Consider the following 19,627-nt stretch of genomic DNA (forward strand, 5'->3'; position numbering starts at 1 on the left):
TCCCCCCATTTACAGACATTTCAAGAATAATAAAAAAAAACAAAACTGAAGGAACACCCCCCAGTTTTAATTAAAAATCTAGAATCAGGAAAAATAGAGGGACCATTTGAGCTTATTACACGGGGGAAGGGTTTTGCGTGTGTTTCTACAGATACAGGACTCAAGTGGATTCCAGCAAAAACGTGAAACCGTACCACCCATCAAAGCCTGTGGCTGCTTCTGCACCAGTCAGTGACCCTGAGAATGTGAGCCAAGAGACGGGCACCCAAACGTGAACTACACAGAACCACCCAGAGAAAATTGTCTGCCAGAAACGGATCAAGAAAAGAATGGAGTTGTATTATTACTTGTGCTGGCGCATGCTACTTTTAACTTCTTGTTTTTATCTTTGCAGTGAAGCTTTACCTGTAACTCAACCAAAACCAAATGTTTAGGTTTCTTTAGCCAAGTCCGCAGGCTTTGACACCATTTGCTTATCTAACACCAGCCCTGATAAACCTTTTTCAACTTGTTTAGTTGGAGTTCCTTTCCCAGAGGGTTTTGATAATGTTACTTTTGAGAAATATTGGCCATATGATGATCATCACATTTCCCCAACTCCCAGCCTGAGACACCAAACCTATATTGATAATTTTAAAGTTGATAAATCTGACCTTCAAGAATTAGAAATTTTAGGCTCACTAACTATGGATACTTGTTATTTCATTTTGTAGGAAAAAACGGGCCACATTTAAATATTACTCCTTATCACCCAGTTTATAGCAATATGACTTATTAGTGTAATCAAACTAAGCTTCTTAGATATGATGAACCTCATACAGATCGTTTTAACAAACTTCCAATTCGATTCCCTAGAGGAGTCTGGCTCATCTGTGGAGACAGGACTTGGCAAGGTATTCCCTCAGAAACAGATGGTGGCCCTTGTGCCTTGGGACAACTTACAATAATTGCTCCCAGTGTCAAAAAAGCAATTAAAAAGAAAAACAGAAAAATAAGATCTTCCTGAGGGCATCATTATGACAGCAACTGCGATGGTGAGTTTCACCCCTGGAACTCTGGAAAATCAATTGTTACAAGCATTTATTTTGCCTCAGTTAAGTTTTGCAATTGCATTGAAACAGTTAAACAAATTAGGCTCAGTAAAGAAGTAAATGCCACCTCTAGCATAATTAGTGATTTGCTGACAGATGAGGAGGAAAACAGACATGCCACTTTACAAAATAGAGCTGCTATTGACTTTCTTTTACTAGCACATGGGCATGGCTATGAAGATTTTGAAGGATTGTGTTGTATGAATTTTTCTGATCATTCTGCTTCAATTCATAAACAGCTTCAAAACTTAAAAGACTTAGCTGACCAAATTACAACAGATGATCCATCTTGGTTAGACAGTTTGTTTGATGGTTGGAGCTTTGGACCTTGGCTGAAGGAACTTTGTAAGTTAGGCTTGATTGTGTTAGTGGTGATAATTGCAATTATGGTAGTGGTACCCTATGCACTTCAATGTGTGCAGAGAATGATAAATAAGACAGTTTCCAGCATCTTTTTTGTTCATCAGAATGGGGGAGATGTTGGGAAGGATGAAAGTTTGACAAGAAAGTCTCACAGATATATATGCTTGGCAGAACGATTTTTAAATGTGGAGTCTGATGAAGGAATAGAGATGGAAGCAAGTTTTGATACAGAAGAAAATAATTGCTGAGCCAGTCTTACTGGATAACTAAGAAGGCAAAGGGTGTGTTACTTACAAGGGGTTTTTATGGCTTAGAGCAAAGGATAACCCACCCCAAACAGAAGATGTTTTTACCAAGCAGGAAGATAGCACAGGCAAACAAGTCAGCAAAGTTGCAAGTAGAAAAAAGAATTTTCCACTGCAAGAAAACTGAAGAACAACTTCTAGCTTAAACTGTAATGCACTGACTTTTAGTGATTGGAGAATAGAAACATGATTATGGTAATTATAGGAGTTTGATAGGCTATGGGTAAAAGTAAGGGTATAGATTGGTTCTACTGTATTAAGATGTTCAGCAAAGAAAAGCATATAATGCACTCTAACCAAAACCAAAGGGTCTTCAGGCCTGCCTGCAGCTGGAGCTGACAGCTTGTCCTAGGGTGATGTTATGGTGCTTGTACCCCCATTCATGCGTTCTGTTTATGCTGGATGTTATGTTCTGTGCCTCTGAGACTGGCTCTGAAGAGTGAAAGTTTTGTTTTTGTTTCTTATCAGCCACTCTCCCATGGCTGGCAGGACACAGAGACCGGGCAGAACACAGTGCTGCTTTTGCTTTTTACTTGGCTTTTTGTTCTGCTCTCGTTCCTGCTTTGCTTTTGCTTCTGCTCATTAGTTAGTTTAGCTAAGCAGTCCAAATTTCTTCCTGGACTGTTTCTCCTTTCTTTTTTTTTGGACTTCCTTAAACCTGCTCCAGACTGGGATCTGGGAACACCGAGAGTTTGCACCTTATGGTCTGCAGCAGATGCCCCAGTGCCGGAGGGACTGAGAACAGAATGATCACCCCCAAGAGAGACTTTCTGAATTTGTCATCTTTTTCAGAGTGGTGTCACCCGGTATTGTTCATTTTGTGTGCTGGGGTTGCTGTGCCTGTTCAATAAACAGGTTCTTTCCACTTCTCTCTGAGGGATTCTTACCAAACCGGTTAGGAGGAGGGGCTGTGTGAGTTTGTTTTCTGGAGGGGCCGTCCTTTGGAAATTCTCTACCAAATTTGCCCTCAACCAGGACACCTTCTTTCCACCTGTCCTGGATGGCTCAGGCTGTCTGATGGTAACAATGGAGGGGAAAGGGGACTGTGGGGAGAACAGAGGACATCTAAACAACAGACTGCAATAACATAATCACACATCAGTAAAGCTTCTCTTAATATTCACGCAGCATTCATCCCTTAATTGTGAGAGCCAATCATATCATTAGCCATCTATAAAACAAAGGGACCTAAAATCACCGTTAAAAGGCTTGGTTCAACGTAAAATTACCCAAAGAGGCCTAAAATCAGCCAAAGGCATCTAAAATCCATCTTAAACCTGCCCAGTTTATCCTAAAATCACTCAAACAGGCCCAAACCCCACTCAACTGGGCTTATAACATTCAAAGAGATCTAAAATCCACCCTCAAACCCAACAGATTTGGCCTAAAATCAGCCGAAAGGGCCCAAGATCCATCCTAAAAGGCTTGAAATCACTCCAAGGGATCTGAAGCCCACCCTAAACCTTCCCACTTTGGCCTAAAATCACCCAAATGGACCTAAATTCTCCAGGACTGAGACCAAACCCAGCAGCAGAATGGGCACCAGCAGCAAGACTGAGACCAACACTGGAACTGGGATTGAAAGCACTACAGGACCGGCACCAGGACTAGGACCGAGACCCAGACCAGCACCAGTACAAGAACTGGCACTGGGACCAAGATTGGGACCAAGCCTGACACTGGGACCGGCACCAGGAGCATTTTGGAACTGGGACCACACAAATCCTCCAGAATATTGTCTCCTAACCATCAATTCCCCTTTAAAAACCTCTGAAATTGTGGAACTTTACACATCTTTGATAAATTTATTTCATTTAACGCAGGTTTGGCTGGTTTTGAGGGATGAAGATGAAGCAGAAGAAAATTAAGGTCAAACCAAAAGGAGAAGCAGCCAGGTGTGTTCCCAAGATGGATCACAGGGAATGTGAGTGACCAGGGCTGTGCCCAAAGTGCCTCCTCCAGTGGGGGATGGAGCTGGAGCAGCACACGAAGCTCTTCCTGCACTTGAGGCACACACAGGGCTTCCCTTAGTGGTGCCTCCGTTGGTGTCGGGTCAAGTCAGAGCTGCTGGAGAAGCTCTTCCCACACTGGGGACACTCATAGGGCCTTTCTCCAGTGTGGATGCGCCGGTGGGTGACGAGGGTAGAGTTGTGCTTGAATCCCTTCCCGCAGTCAGGGCATTGGAAGGGCCTCTCCTCTGAGTGAATCCGATAGTGCCGGAGGAGATGGGAGCTGGTCTGAAACCTCTTCCTGCATTTATCACACTCGTAGGGCTGTTCGCCAGTGTGGACCTTTTGGTGGCGGATCAGGTGGGAGCTCTGGCTGAAGCTCTTCCCACATTCCCCACATTCGTAGGGCCGTTCCCCAGTGTGGATGTGCTGGTGCTGGACCAGGTTGGAGCTGTCCCTGAAGCTCTTCCCACACTCCCCACATTCGTAGGGCCGTTCGCCAGTGTGGGTCCTCTGGTGCCTGATCAAGTGCGAGCTCCGGCTGAAGCTCTTCGCACATTCCTCACACTCATGGGGTCTCTCCCCAGTGTGGATGCATCGGTGCCTGACGAGACTGGAGTTGTGACTGAAGCCCTGTCCGCAGTCAGGGCAGCGCAAGGGCCTCTCCTCTGTGTGTGTGCGCTGGTGCTTGAGGAGATCAGAGCTGGTCTGAAACCTCTTCCTGCATTTATCACATTCATAGGCCTTCTCTCCAGTGTGTGTCCTCTGGCGCACGATCGGGTGGCAGTTCCACCTGAAGCTCTTCCCACACTCCACGCACGTGTGGGGCTTCTCCCCATCATGGAGCTGCTCATGGAGCACCAGCTCTGAGCTCTGGCTCCATCTCCGGCCGCCTTCCCGGCCCGGGCTGGCTCTTTCCCCCTCAGATCCCTGCCAGCTGCGTTTGCAGCCCCTCCTCGTGCGGCATCTCCAGGGCTTTTCCTCCCCGTTGGCTTCCTGCGCCATGGAGCCACTCAAAACGGCCTCTTGCACCAGGTTCTGCCGCGGGCATTTGTCCTCCCTGCTCTCCATGCTCAGCTCCTGCTCTGGGGGAGGAAGGACAAGGACAGGATGGGATTTGCCTCCGCGCCACAGGCAAGGGCAAGGAGATCCCCCCAGGGCTGTGCTGCAGCCAGGGCCGTGCTGGGCTGGGAGATGGAGCAGCACAGGGGGAAAGGGGCACTGACTTCCTCCTCACCTGCCTTAGTGTCCCTGGTCATCTTCCTCTTCCTGACAGCCTGCCAGGGGTTAGGAATGGGAAATCCTGGTTTGGGGAAAACAAGGGATGAGCATGTTGAGTTTGAAGATCCCTCTGCCCAAGTCCATCTGTTCAAGCCATCAGACACCTGGGCTCCAGAAAAACCTCCCAAACACCAAGATTCAGCCCTGAAAAAGCCCCCCAGGAGTTCCCCGACCCTTTGGTGTTTGGGGAATCCCCCGTCCCACCAGCTGGGATCACACTTGGACTGGGGGTCCCCCTTCTCCTCGGTGCCTGCCCAGCCCAGGCTGCTGGCAGTCCCAGCAATGCCAAAAGCTCCCCCCTCTTCGCTCTCCCCATTTCGGGATGCCGGGGCTCTTTGGGCTCCCGGGCTCCCTTCTCCCCTCATTCTCTGCTCGGGGCTGCAGCGGCTCCACGGAGTCCCCCCTGCCCCTCTCCAGGCTCTCCAGGCTCCCGCCAATGGCGGCGCTCCCCCCTCTCTGGGCTCCCCACTTTGGGCTCCTGGGGGACACAGGGCTCTGCTCCTCCAGGCTGCCTCTGCTGGCAGCCGCCACCGGCACCCCCGATGTCCCCCCGAGGGGCCTTTTCCGCTCAGCCTTGGACTTCTTCATTCTCCAAACATCCCCCAAAAAAACCCATTGCAGGGACCCCCTCCAGGATATCTGGGCCGAGCTCTCCCTCCCCAGTAACCATCTCATGGGTGGGGGCTGAAAATTCAGGGAGGGTTTGGTGGTGCTGAGGCACCTAAACCTGCACTGTTTCCCACAGGAGTGGCCAAGGGAACAGCAGGGCTGGGGGCAAGCCACAAGAAAGGACAACCACAGCCACATTCCTGGATTCACTCCTCCACTGAGGAGCTTGCAACCTGGAGGGGATATCCCACAGGAGAGCAGCTCCATATCACACCCCCCAACACCTGCCCTGCTCCAGGGCTGACTCCAGAGCCTGCTTCTGCCTGGCTGAGAGCACAGAGGGAGCTGCAGGACATCTCAGCTCTCCCTGGATTCTTTTCTTCTCCAGGTGAGCACCCCCAGCTCTCCCAGCCTAGCTCCAGATCAGAGGGGCTCCAGCATTTGGAGCATCTCTGGTGCCTCCTCTGGACCTGTTCCACCAGCTCCAGGTTGTTCCTGTGCTGGCCCCGAGGGCTGGGGCAGCTCTGCAGGTGGGGACTCACCTGAGTGGGGCAGAGGAGAAGAATCCCCCCCTTCTCTGCTGCCCACACTGGGACGCAGTCCACGCTCAGGGGCGGTTTAAGGACAAGGGCTTCCCTCTGCTTTCCTGGATCTGCCTTTGTCCCTTCTCTTCCTTCCACTCCTCCTCTTCCATCCCTCCTTCTCCTCCTTCTCCCTCAGCTCACCTCCTTCTCCTCTTCTATCCCTTCTGGCTCTCCCCCTTCATCCTTCCCCTTCCCTCTCTCCTCCTCCCCCCTAACCCCGCCTCCTCCTCCCCCTCCATCCCTGCCCTTCCCTCCCTCCTCCTCCTCCCCCAGCAGCAGCCACACCCTCGGTGCCCCGTTCCCGCAGCCCTCGCAGCCCGTGGAAGGAGTGGGAATGGAGCCGGGACAGGTCGGGATGGGCAGCGCGGGGCTCTCGGCTGCTCCCAGCTGCTGCGGGCGGGGGGAACCCGGCCCGGGCCAAAGGAGAGGCAAACTGGGCAAACTGGGGGCTGCACATCCAAACTGGGCCTTGCTGGGGACCCTGCCAGCCCTTGGGGCTCCTCTCGGCACATCCGCCAGTGGGGAACGCACACAGGGCTGAGGGATCCCAGCAGTAGCAGCACTGCCAGGGACTGGGCTGCACTGGGGGAACTGGGAATGACTGGGAATGCCTGTGAGCATGCTGAAGGACACTGGGATATACTGGGAGTGTCTGTTAACCATACTCAGGTGACTGGAACCACATTGGGAACAGGTGGGACCATGCTGGGGAGAACTGGGACCCCATGCTGGGGTACTTGGGAGCGAGTGGGAGTGACTGGGTGTACACTGGGGACAACTGGGCATGACTGGGACCATGCTGGCAGGGACTGGGATCATCTATGGATTGGTTGGCACTATACTAGGGACAACTGGGATCACACTGAGAGGAACAGAGATTGACTGGGGGCTACTGGGATCCTACTGGGACCTCAGTAGAAGAAGCTGGCCAATGCTGGGAGTGACTGGCATCATACTGGGTCATACTGGCAGCAACTGGGAACTGCACTGAGGGTGACTGGGAGTGGCTGTGAGCAACTGGCCTCAGGGCTGGAAGCAACTCAGGGCAACTGGGAGGGACTGGGAACATGCTGGGGGCAACTGGGATACACTGGGAGGGACTAAAACCACCCTGGGGGTAAATGGGAGCAACTGGAACCACATTGGATGATCATGGGAGCAGTGTGCCCATGCTGGGGTCATACTGGGATCCTATGGGAAATGGCTGGGATCATACTGGGAGTGACTGGGAAGGTGCTGGCTCTGATTAGAACCATACTGGAAGTGACTGGGAGCAACTGGGCCCACACTGGGTGTGCCAGGGAGTCACTCTGAGCATGACTGCAATAATACTGGGAGTATCTGGGACTGACTGGGGTCATACTGGGGGTGACTGGAACCATACTGGGATTGATTGGGAGTGGCTGTGAGCAACTGGAATTGTGCTGAAAGCAACTAGGGGAAACTGGGAGTGACTGGAAGCTTGCTGGGGCTGACTGGGATATACTGGGGGAGACTGGGAGTCACCGGGATCATATTGCAGGCTCCTGGGGTCATGCTGGCATTGACAGGGAGCAACTGGGATCATAATGGAGGCCACTGGCATCATACTGGGAGTGACTGGGATCATCCTAGAAGTGACTGGAACCATGCTGGGAGTGATTGGGAGCAACTGGGCCCACACTGGGAATGACAGGGAGTCACTCTGTGCATGACTGCAGTAATACTGGGAGTATCTGGGACTGACTCAGGTCATACTGGGGGTGACTGGAACCATACTGGGAGTGACTACTGATCCTGCTGGGGTCATGCTGGGAGCCACTGGGATCACACTTCGGGCAACTGCCAGAAACTGGGATCATACTGGAGGCAACAGGGAGGAACTGGGAAAGACTGGGATCATTCTGAGCTAACTAGAACTGTAGTAGGCACACTGGAATATGCTGGGAGTGTCTGTGACCATACTGGGGGGACTGGAAACACACTGGGAACAGCTGGGACCATGCTGGGGGCAACTGGGAGTGATTGGGACCATGCTGAGAGGACCTGGGACTATTCTAGGGACAACTGGGACCATACTGGGATGACAGTGACAGCAGCTGGATCCACACTGGGTGAGACTGAGATCACACTGAGGGTGATTGGAATCATACTGGGATTGACTGGGAGTGGCTGTGAGCAACTGGAAAGAAGTGGGAGTGACTGGGAGCAACCTGGGGGTGGCTGGGATAGAGTGGGAGAGACTGGGAATCACTGGGATTATATTGGAGGCTCCTGGGGTCATGCTGGCATTGACAGGGAGCAACTGGGATCACACTGGGGGCCACTGGCATCAGAGTTGTAGTGACTGCGAGCGATTTGAGTTACACTACAAGTGACCAGGATCATACTGGGAGTGACCGGGATCATACTAGGACTGACTGGGATCATACTGGGAGTAGCTACTATCGGACTGGGACTGTAGGGGGTGTGATTGGTCCCTGACTGGGGGGTGCTGGGAGCTGCCAGGCGCATGCTGGGAGCCGACTGCGCAGCCACTGGGAGGAACTGGGAGCAGCTGGGAATGGCAGGATGCAGCTGCAGCAGCGGCAGCTCCCCGGTAGCCCCGTGCCGGTGCCGCTCGTGGTGCCGGCACTGGCTGTGCCGAGATCCCGCTGGAAGGGGATCCCAGCCAGGGACCCCACGGACACCAACTGGGGGAAGCCCGGGCCGGGAACGGGCAGGGAACGCAGGAACAGGAGAACTGGGGGGACACCGAGATTTGGGGACTGGGGGGCACAGGGAGAACCAAAGGGGGAACCAAAGGGAGAGCTGGGAGAGCAGGGAATGGGGTTTGGGGGTACCAGGACTGAGAAAAGGGGAGGCTGCGGTGGGCAGAGCGGGGACGGGCTGGGCTAAGGGGGTTCCTGCACGCAGGAAAGGGAGCTCCAAGGGTCCCCAGTGTTCCCCACTCCCAGCAAAAGTTGGGAAAAGCCAGGATGGCTGGGAAGAGGGGTCTCGAGTGTCCTCGGTGTGGAGGAGGGGCTGGGGAATGGGAAAGGCAGGAATAGGGGTCAAGGGGGTCTCTGGGGGAAGGAAAAGGGGGCTGGGAGAGGTGGGATGGCCGGGAAGGGGGTGCAGGGTGGATCCCCCTGCCCGAGAATGGGAGTGCGGGGGGATCCCGGTGCCCAGGAGTGGGGGTTCAGGGGCCCCCCGGTGCTTCAGGATGGGCGATCAGAGAGTCCCGGTGCCGGGGGTCCTCCCTCAGTTCTCGCCGCAGCCTCGGGGCCCCAGAAGCGCCCCCAGCCCCAGCGCTGGAGCCATCGCGCTGCTCCTCCTCACTCCCAGTGTGATCCCAGTACGGTCCCAGTAGAACTCAGTCACCCGGGAGCTGCTCCCAGGATGATCCCAGTACAGCCCAGTCACTCCCACTGCTGCCATCCCCCCCACCTCTCGCTCCGTTCCGACCTGGCGCGGCTCCATCCCCGCTCCTCCCGCCGGCTGCGCCGGCTCCGGGAACGGGGGAGGAGGACGAGGGTGGGAGGAAGAGGCGGAGCGGCAGAAGGAAGCAGCGAGAGCAGAGCGCGGCCGGAATCGGGCGGCTCCGGCGCTGCCTGAACTCCGGACCCCGGGAGCATCGCCCCGCATCCCGCAGGTGCCCGGGGAAGTTCCCCCCTGTCCCAGCTGCTGGGGTCACACTTGGACTGGGGGTGCCCTGTCCACTCGTTGCCCGCCCCCCGCCAGGCTGCTGGGAGACCCAGTTGGCTCCCAGCATGAGCCTGGTAGCTCCCAGTAACCCCCATTCAGGGTCCAGTCACACCCACTCTAATCCCAGTATGATTGTAGCCACTCCCAGTATGATCCCAGTCACTGCCAGTCTGATACCAGTGCCCCTAGTGTGATCTCAGTGACTCTCTGTCTCTCCCAGTATATCCCAGTTACCCCCCGCATGCTCCCAGTCACTCCCACTTTCTACCAGTTGCTTTCAGCACAATTCCAGTTGCTCACAGCCACTCCCAGTCAATCCCAGCATGATTCCAGTCACTGTCAGTGTGATCCCAGTCTAACCCAGCATGGACCCTGCAGCTCTCACTGTGATTCAAGTTTGATCCCATTTGCCCCCAACAGAGTTCCAGTTGCTCCCAGTTCCTCCCATTATGATGCCAGTTAACCTGAGATTAGTCCCAGTCCCTCCCAACAGGGTCTCAGTCATGCCCAGTTGCCCCAAGTGTGGTCCGAGTTGTCCCCAGCAAGATCCCAGCTGTTCCCAGTGTGGTTCCAGTCGCCCCAGTATGGTTACAGGCATTCCCAGTACATCCCAATTACCCCAGTAAGGTTCTAGTTACCTCAGAATGATGCCAGTCTTTCCCAGTAACTCCCAGTTGCCCCAGTTATAGTCTCAGTCTTCTCAGCATGGTTCCAGAACCTTCCAGCCGATCACAGTTTCTCCCAATATATGCCCATTTTCCTCCCAACATGGGCCCAGTAGCTCCCAGTAACCCCCAGTCAGGTTCCATTCATGCCCAGTATAATCCCAGTATGAGTGTAGCCACTCCAGTATGATTCCAGTCACCTGCAGTCTAATCCCAGTTGCTCCAAGTCACTCCCAGTCTGATGCCAGTGCCCCCAGTGTGATCCCAGTTGCTCCCAGCATGGGCCTAGCTGTTCCCAGTGTGCTTCCATCACTCCCCTATCGTTACAAACACTCCCAGTATGGTCCCAGTTGAAACCAGTTGCCTCTGCTCTAGTCCCAGTCACTCCCCATATGATCCCTGTCCCTCCCAGCATGGTCCCACTTACTCCCAGTTGCCCCCAATGTGGTCCCAGCTCTCCCCAGCATGGTCCCAGCTGTTCCCAGTGTAATTCCAGTCACACCAGTATGGTTACAGACACTCCCAGTATATCCCAGTTCCCCCAGCATGTCTGTAGTCATTTCCAGACACTGCCAGTGGCCCCAGTAAGGTGTCAGTTCTCCCAGTATGATCCCCCAGTCATGCCCAGTATATCCCAGTTGCCTCCAGCAGGCATCCAGTCCTTCCCAGTTCCTCCAGTTTGCTTGCAGCATCATCCCAGTTTCTCTCAGTTGCTCCCAGTAGCCCAAAATGTGATCCCAGTCACTCACTTTGACCGCAGTATGATCCCAGTAAGCTCCAGTTTGATCCCAGTCACATGCCAGCCCTCCCAGTGTGGTCCCAGTTGCTTCAAATTTCTCCCAGTATGGTCCCAGCTGCCTCCAGCATGGTTCCAGTTGCTTTCTAGATCAACCCAGTCAGTCGCAGTATGATGCCATTTGCTCCCAGCATGCTCCCAGTTGCTCCCAGTCAGGCCCAGTATGGGAGATGATGTGCAAGGTGTATTTTCAGTTGCTCTCAGATCCTCCCAGTATTAGTCCAGTCCTTCCCAGTATGATCCAATGATGAGCCCAGTGTGCTCCCAGTCCCTGCCAGTATGAACCAGATGTGCTCCACATGGTTCCAGTTGCTCTCTTTCACCCTCACTTTTGTTCCAGTCTGTCCCAGTATGTCCCAGTGTAGCCCAGTTGCCTCTGGCATGTTCCCAGCCACTCCCAGTTGGGTTTTTGAGGGGGTGTTTGGAGAATGAAGCAGTCCAAGGCTGAGTGGAAAAGGCCCCTCGGGGGGACATCGGGGGGTGCCGGTAACCGTCCTGGCGGGGACGCCCTGGGGAGATCTCCTTGCCCTTGCCTGTGGCACGGAGGCAAATCCCATCCTGTCCTTGTCCTTCCTCCCCCAGAGCAGGAGCTGAGCATGGAGAGCAGGGAGGACAAATGCCCACGGCAGAAGCTGGTGGCAGAGGCTGTTTTGAGCGGCTCAACGGCACAGGAAGCAAACAGGGAGGAAAAGCCCCGGAGATGCTGCACGAGGAGGGGCTGCAAACGCAGCTGGCGGGGATCTGAGGGGTAAAGAGCCAGCCTAGGCCGGGAAGGCGGCCGGAGATGGAGCCAGAGCTCGGAGCTGTTGCTCCATGAGCAGCTCCATGATGGGAAGAAGCCCTACACGTGTGGGGAATGTGGGAAGAGCTTCAGGTGGAACTCCAACCTGATCCTGCACCAGAGGACCCACACTGGATAGAAGCCCTATGAGTGTGGTGAGTGTGGGAAGAGCTTCAGCCGGAGCTCCAGCCTGATCAGGCACCAGAGAACCCACAATGGGGAAAAGCCCTATGAGTGTGGGGAGTGTGGGAAGAGCTTCAGGTGGAGCTCTAGCCTGATCCTGCAGCAGAGGACCCACACGGGTGAGAAGCCTTATGAGTGTGGGGAATGTGGGAAGAGCTTCAGCGAGAGTTCCAGCCTGGTGAAGCACCAGAGGATCCACACTGGGGAACGGCCCCACAAGTGTGGGGAGTGTGGGAAGAGCTTCAGCTGCAGCTCTCTTCAGGCACCAGATAATCCACACTAGGGAATGGCCCTACAAATGTGGGGAGTGTGGGAAGGGTTTTATTCAGAGCTCCCACCTGATCAGCCACCAGAGGATCCACACTGGGGAACGGCCCTACGAGTGTGGGGAGTGTAGGAAGAGCTTCAGCTGCAGGTCTGACCTGACCAAGCACCAGAAGATCCATACTGGGAAACGGCCCTACGACTGTGGGGGGCGCGGACCGAGTTTCAGGTGGAGGTCTGACCTGATCAGCCACCAGAGGATTCACACTGGGGAGAGGCCCTACGAGTGTGGGGACTGTGGGAAGGGCTTCAGAGAGAGGTCCAGTCTGACCAAGCACCAGAGGATCCACACTGGGGAGAGGCCCCATGAATGTGGGGAGTGTGGGAAGAGCTTCAGCTGCAGCTCCAGCCTGATCAAGCACCAGAGGATCCACACTGGGGAAAGGCCTTTCAAGTGTTCCATGTGCGGGAAGAGCTTCAGCCAGAGCTCCCACCTGATCACACACCAGATAACCCACACTGGGGAGAGGCCCTACAAAATTCCAAGTGGGGGAAGGGGTTTCAGTCCAGCTCCGACCTCCTCCGCCACTATCAGATTCACACAGAGAGGCCCTTCCAATGCCCTGAGTGTGGGAAGGGATTCATGCGCAACTCCACCCTCATCACTCACCAGCACATCTACACTGGGTAGAGGCTCTACGAGTGTGGTAAATGCAGGAAGAAGTTTCTGACCAGCTCCAGTCTCCTCCTGCACTCTCGGATTCACACAGAGGAGAGGCCCTTCCGCTGCCCTGACTGCGGAAAGGGATTCCAGCGCAACTGCAACCTCGTCAAGCACCGGCGCATCCACACTGGGGAGAGTCCCCATGAGTGTCCCCAGTGTGGGAAGAGCTTCTCCAGCAGCTCTCACTTGACCCAACACCAACGAAGGCACCGGTAAGGGAAGCCCTGTGAGTGCCCCGAGTACGGAAGAGCTTCGTGCGCTGCTGCACCTCACGGGTAGTGATTGTGTGGGGCTGGTTGTACAGGATGCATTTGCAGCAAATAAAACTCTTAGACTTACTGATTTCTCTCCCGTTCATGATCAGTCCGTTGCAGTTCTGGTTGCAGAGTACCGCCTCCCAGAGTGTCCCCTCACAGTTGCCGCCCTTGGCCTGAGCCTGCCCCTTTCCCCTCACGGTTCCGCTCTTTCTCTGCCCCGTTTCCCCTCACGGTTCCACCCTTTCCCTGCCCCCTTTTCCCTCAGGCTTCCAACCCTTTCCCTGCTGCTTTTCCCTCACGGTTCCTGCCCTTTGCCTGTCCCCTTTCCCCTCATGGTTTGGCCTTCCGGAATGGGGCGTAGGAGGAGGGAGGGAGGAAGAGGCCGAGCGGCGGCAGCACAAGAGGAGAGGGAGAATCTCGTGGCCCGGGCACTCCCTGAAAGTGCCACAGCTGAAGCCATTCATTATAATGAACAATAGTTTCTGAGAAATAAAAGAATTAAAAGACACTTAAAAGTATATCAAGGGAATCGCAGAAGTTAATAAATAACCTAAAATACACTATTAGGAAAAACTTTGATCAGATATCTAGGTAAGTTAATAAATAATCTAAAATACACTCACAGAAGAAACTTTGGAATTAGAATATTTGAAGAAGCAGAAGTGGAAGCCAATAAGTTAAAGTGACCTGCCAAGCCGTTAGAATCAAGCCAAGTACAACAGTAACTTCAGCCAAGCCATGGAAAAAACATGCCAAGGATAACAGGAAGATGTCCAAATTAGGAAAAGCTTAAAATTTAACTAAGGAAGACCAAGAATTCCCGGAAGACTCCGCCTATACTCCTGCCTGCCTATGAATATGCATGTAATAAATGATGTAATCCTTGTTTAAAATTGTATAAAAACCTGCTTTTGCTGTACATAACTTAGAAATCCATTTAGTGATTTCTCCAACGCGTTGCCAATAAATACCTCCTGCCTATAGGCCTTAAATCCAGTCTCTGGGCAGCTTATTATCGCCTTTTGGGGCAAAATTCGGCATCATTTTTGGCGACCCAGATGGGAAAGAAAAGGGTCCTTCCAAGCCTTGGCTGGGGGGGCTGGGACCTCTTCGGGGCCCCTGACGGAATTCTGTCAGAAGAGATCCCCATCCCCCAGCCAACGTGCACCGGTGGAAAAGAACTTTCTGCATCTCCTGCTCCAAATTAAGAGGTATTTATCTTTGCTTATAGGTTTTACGGTAAAGCGCTTTATTGGGAAACGGGGGTCAGACGTGACCGCTCGAAGGGAAGCCGGGGGATGCCCTGGTAAAGAATCCCGGCTGGGTTAGAGGCCCGGTAATAGAAACGCAGGTTAGAGTCCTGCTGGAAGGAATATTTGTTTTTCGTTTATCTTGGTATCTTTGGTTTGTTCTTATTATGTGGGAAACTGTTTTAACATTGTGTTTAATGTTATAATACTGTGAATTAAGGGTCGAGTACTAAGATTGCTCTCTTGAGACCGGGAGAGAGGTCGGTCAGTTTGTGGTATTCTTGTGTCTGTTCTATGTGTCTGTTGCAAAATCTTATAGGAGACGTCTTGTCACTCTCTATGTAATCTTTTAGAAGAGAATAAGTTGATAGATGTACGTCTCAATCCCGGGAAGAAATTTGTCACCCCCTGCAATTGTTATACTGTCTACGGTGCCTTGCGATTGCATGAATCTGACAAACCGGTATCTCACAGTCTGTAGGCGACCTCTCGTGACCCTACCTGGTAAAACAGTCTGTTCAGATATAGACCATAAGGTAGGAACTATTTCATAAAGGTGTGTGGGTATGGGTGAGAGTGAATGAGACGCAGCATCGCTGCGAAGCGAGAGGGAGTCCCACTCCGCATTTCCTGTTCTTTGCGAGAAGCCAGGTCGGAAACGGACGAAGCGATTGGAAATTGTGTGTATGAAGTGTTAAAATAAATTGGCATACAGTACTTGCGAGAAAGAGGCTGATCCGGTTAAACAGAAAACACAGACACAGGGAATAGCAATGGGAGGCCAACAGAGTAAGGACGTAAATATGAAAACCCCCTTAGGATGTATCCTAAAGCACTGGAAGGACTTGGGAGGGATTCCGGGGGGAAACATAAGTAAAAAGACACTCCTTAAATGTTGTACACAGTGATGGCTGTTGTATAAGTTAGATGACAATGAGAAATGGCCGCCGGAGGGAACAACTAATTATAACACTATTTTACAACTGATGCTTTTCCTCCGCCGACTTAATAAATGGGACGAAGTGATGTATGCTGACATGTTCTTTACCCTAAGAAATAAACCGGAGTGGCAAAAAGAGTGCGGGGTAAACATAGCACCTCAGGACCCCCTAGTACTAGCCCTGGAAAAAGATAAGAAAGGTTCAAAGCCTAAAGAACGTTGCTGTGATGCATGTAGCATTGGGCAACAATGTCTTAAGTTAACAAGAAGTGATAGTGGAAAGGAGAGCGAAATAAGCCTGTGGGAATACCATCCATTCGCCCCAGGATGGGAAGGGCCTCTTCCCAGGCCAAAAGAGGAACAAGGGGATCCTAGCCTGATAAAGGAACTGGAACGATGGTGGAAATCTAAGTTTGGGCACAGCCCTCAGAAGCTAGACAACAGTTGGGAGGAGGGTAGCCCATTAAAATCGGGGATTGACAAGAGGGAAAGCAGCCCGCAGGGACCAGATAGTCCACAGGGGTCGGGGAGCTACAGGGATGCTGACAGCCCACCCAGACTAGAAGCTGAGAGGGAAGAAGGCAGTCCACATGAAGCAGAGAGCCAAGGGGAGACACGCAGCCTGCCCAAACTAAGTCCATGTGGGGTTAGTAGCACACCTAGGAATGGAAGTTTAAGGAAATTAGGTACCTGTAGAATGGAAACAAGCACACCGAGGACTGGAGACAAAAGTAACTCACTGGGAGGCAACGTCTCTAAGTTGAAGTATAGTGAGAAGAATGACAATGAGACATGCGAAAGGGAGGCAGAGAACAACTCACAGAAGCTGAATATAGTAATTCAGATAGAGGATAAGAGAGATGGAAGGGGAACAGAAGATGAGGAGGACAGTAGCCCGGAACAGGATAGGCGCCGGCAGATGCGGGAAGAAAGGCGACAGATGCAGAGCAAGAGGCGGTTGGACTGTGTAAACCATGCTAGGGGAGTAGTAGGAAAAGAGTTAACAGAAATAGAAGGTGAAGATGAAGAACAGGGAAAGGGAAAGAGAAAAGAGAAGAGAAAGAATAGGGAAGACATTGAGGCACAGGAAGAAGATCCCGGGGAGGGGATCAGTCACTCGTATTATACCAGATCTGTGGCACGGAGGGAAGCAAAGCAAAGAGAGGAAGGGAACCAACCATACGATAGCTCCTCTCCGACAACTTATGCCAATGGTAGGGGAAAGGACTAGGGTAAAGGTGCCGTTCTCCACAAGTGATCTAACAATTGGAGGGATGAGGCAAGGAACTTCAGGAGGAATCCAGAGGGAGTAGCGAAGAGGTTTGAATTAATGGCAAAGAATTTAGATATTGATTGGGAAGATATAGAGGTGATGCTGTCAGAATTGACAGATACAGAAAGGGAACTCGTATAGGAAACAGGAAAACGACATGCTCAAGTATTATCAGGGAGACTAGAAGATAATTTCCCCTGCAGTAAACCAGAATGGGACCCGGGCAACGAAGAGCACTATCGGTGGCTGGTGCAGTATAGAAAACTGATAGCGATGGGCTTGCGTAATGCGATCCCTAAGGCTATCAATTGGTCGATGCTATATGACATCAGGCAGGGAAAGGATGAGACCCCATCAGAGTTTTTGGATAGACTTAGGGCAGCCATGAGACAATACACACCCCTGGACCCAGCAACAGAAGAAGGGAAACAACACCTGTTAGGATTAATGATGGGACATAGTAATCCAGACATCAGGAAGAAATTACAAAAGCTTGAACATCCAGCAAATAAAAACCTGGAGGCGTTGCTGAATGAGGCATGGAAGGTGTATAATAATAGAGAAATAGAGAAAAAGAAAAAGGAAGATAAGAGGCTAGCTCGAATAGTGGCTGTAGCAGTAGCAGCTCAAAATACAAACCATTTGGGACCTAATACCAGGGGTAGGGATAGAGGCTACCCAGTGAGAGGGGGAGGGAGGTTCCAACCCCACCCAGCTAGAATAGGGCCAAAACAGTGTGCCTATTGCTTCCAAACGGGACACTGGAAACGTGAGTGCCCTCAATCAAGAGAAAGATCAATGGACACTACTACTATTGCACATCAGGACAGTGAATGAGGAGGACCAGTGGGCCGTACCCTAGCAGACCCACTGGTTAAAATGGAGCTAGGGGAAGGTAAAAAGGAATTGGATTTTTTGATTGATACAGGAGCAACATTTTCGGTTTTAAATCAAGAATTGGTACCTAAGAGTGATGAATTTGTGCAAGTTGTGGGAGCAACAGGCCAACCAGAAAAAGCTTACTTTTTGAAACCTATCAAATACAAAATTGGGAAACAAATGGGAATTCACCAGTTTCTGTATTTGCCAAATTCACCAAAGCCTCTACTAGGAAGAGACTTACTGGAGAACTTGGGAGCCATAATAAAATTCAACAAAGACAAATTGGAATTTCAAGTAAGTGAAGAGCAACTGATTACAGCCCTAAGCCTAACAATCAGCTGTATAGAACCGAAGCCTAAAAGTCACAATATTGAGCGAATCCTGAGTGAAACATATCCATTAGTATGGGCTACCGATATACCTGGGAAATCAAAACAAGCAACACCTATCATTATTGAACTTATACCTGGAGTGAGGCCGGTAGTTAGGAAAAAATACCCACTGAGGTTAGAAGATAGAAAGGGAATTGAGCCCATAATCAAAAGGTTTTTAGAATTAGGGTTATTAATAGAATGTGAATCAGATTTTAACACCCCAATTCTGCCAGTAAAGAAACCTAATGGAGCTTATAGATTAGTCCAAGACCTGAGGGCAGTAAATGAGATAACCAAGACGCTACATCTGGTAGTTGCTAACCCTTACACACTCTTAACTAAATTAAAAGATAATTTGACATGGTTCATAGTGTTAGACTTAAAAGACGCATTCTTCTGCCTTCCTTTAGCTCCGGAGAGCCAAAAGATCTTTGCGTTTGAATGGGAATCTGTAGATAGGGGAAGAAAAACCCAACTCACCTGGACGGTGTTGCCACAAGGATACAAAAACAGCCCTACAATTTTTGGGAATCAATTAGCTAAAGAATTAGAACAGTGGGAAAAGCCGCTGGGAGATGGTACTCTTTTGCAATACGTAGACGACCTCCTAATAGCAACAGAAACAGAAGAAGAATGCATTGAATGGACTATTTCTCTGTTAAACTTTCTGGGTTTAAGTGGATATCGAGTTTCTCAACAGAAAGCACAGCTGGTACAAGAAGGAGTGGTGTATCTGGGATATGAAGTTTCCAGAGGACAGCGATCCCTGGGAGCAGCCAGGAAAGAAGCCATCTGCCAAATGCCTAAACCAGAGACGGTGAGAGATTTGCGCGCCTTCCTGGGGATGACCGGTTGGTGTCGGCTATGGATCTATCAATACGGAATACTCGCCAAACCACTCTATGACTTACTGAAGGAAAGTAAAGGTGTTCTAGTTTGGACTCCCGAGGCAAAGGGAGCCTATAAGAGACTGAAACAGGAACTCATGAGAGCACCAGCCTTGGGTCTTCCAGACGTGACAAAACCATTCTGGCTGTTTTCTCATGAGCGACAAGGAATGGCCCTAGGAGTCCTAGCACAACAGTTAGGACCGCATAAAAGGGCTGTGGCCTACTTCTCCGAACAGTTGGATGAAGTGAGTAAAGGATGGCCTGGCTGTCTGAGAGCAGTGGCCGCAGTGATAATCAACATTGAAGAGGCCAGAAAGCTCACGCTGGGCCAGAAAATGACTGTGTTAGTGGCTCACACTGTGTCTGCTGTGTTAGAGCAGAAAGGGAATCACTGGCTGTCACCTTCCAGATTCCTAAAGTATCAAGCTATCTTGGCTGAGTCAGATGATGTTACTATTCAGGTAACTAACGTTGTGAACCCAGCTTCATTCCTAGAAGGG

General features: G+C 51.6%; 2 pseudogenes; one reads left to right on the forward strand and one right to left on the reverse strand.

Moving 5' to 3' along the window:
- The window catches only part of LOC131093001 (zinc finger protein 850-like), a 364,742-nt pseudogene that overhangs the window by 27,052 nt on the left and 318,063 nt on the right, over nt 1-19,627 (reverse strand).
- The window catches only part of LOC131092856 (zinc finger protein 850-like), a 44,766-nt pseudogene continuing 36,559 nt past the window's right edge, over nt 11,421-19,627 (forward strand).

This window comes from Melospiza georgiana, chromosome 23 (assembly GCF_028018845.1).
Source record: "Melospiza georgiana isolate bMelGeo1 chromosome 23, bMelGeo1.pri, whole genome shotgun sequence".
Taxonomy (NCBI): domain Eukaryota; kingdom Metazoa; phylum Chordata; class Aves; order Passeriformes; family Passerellidae; genus Melospiza; species Melospiza georgiana.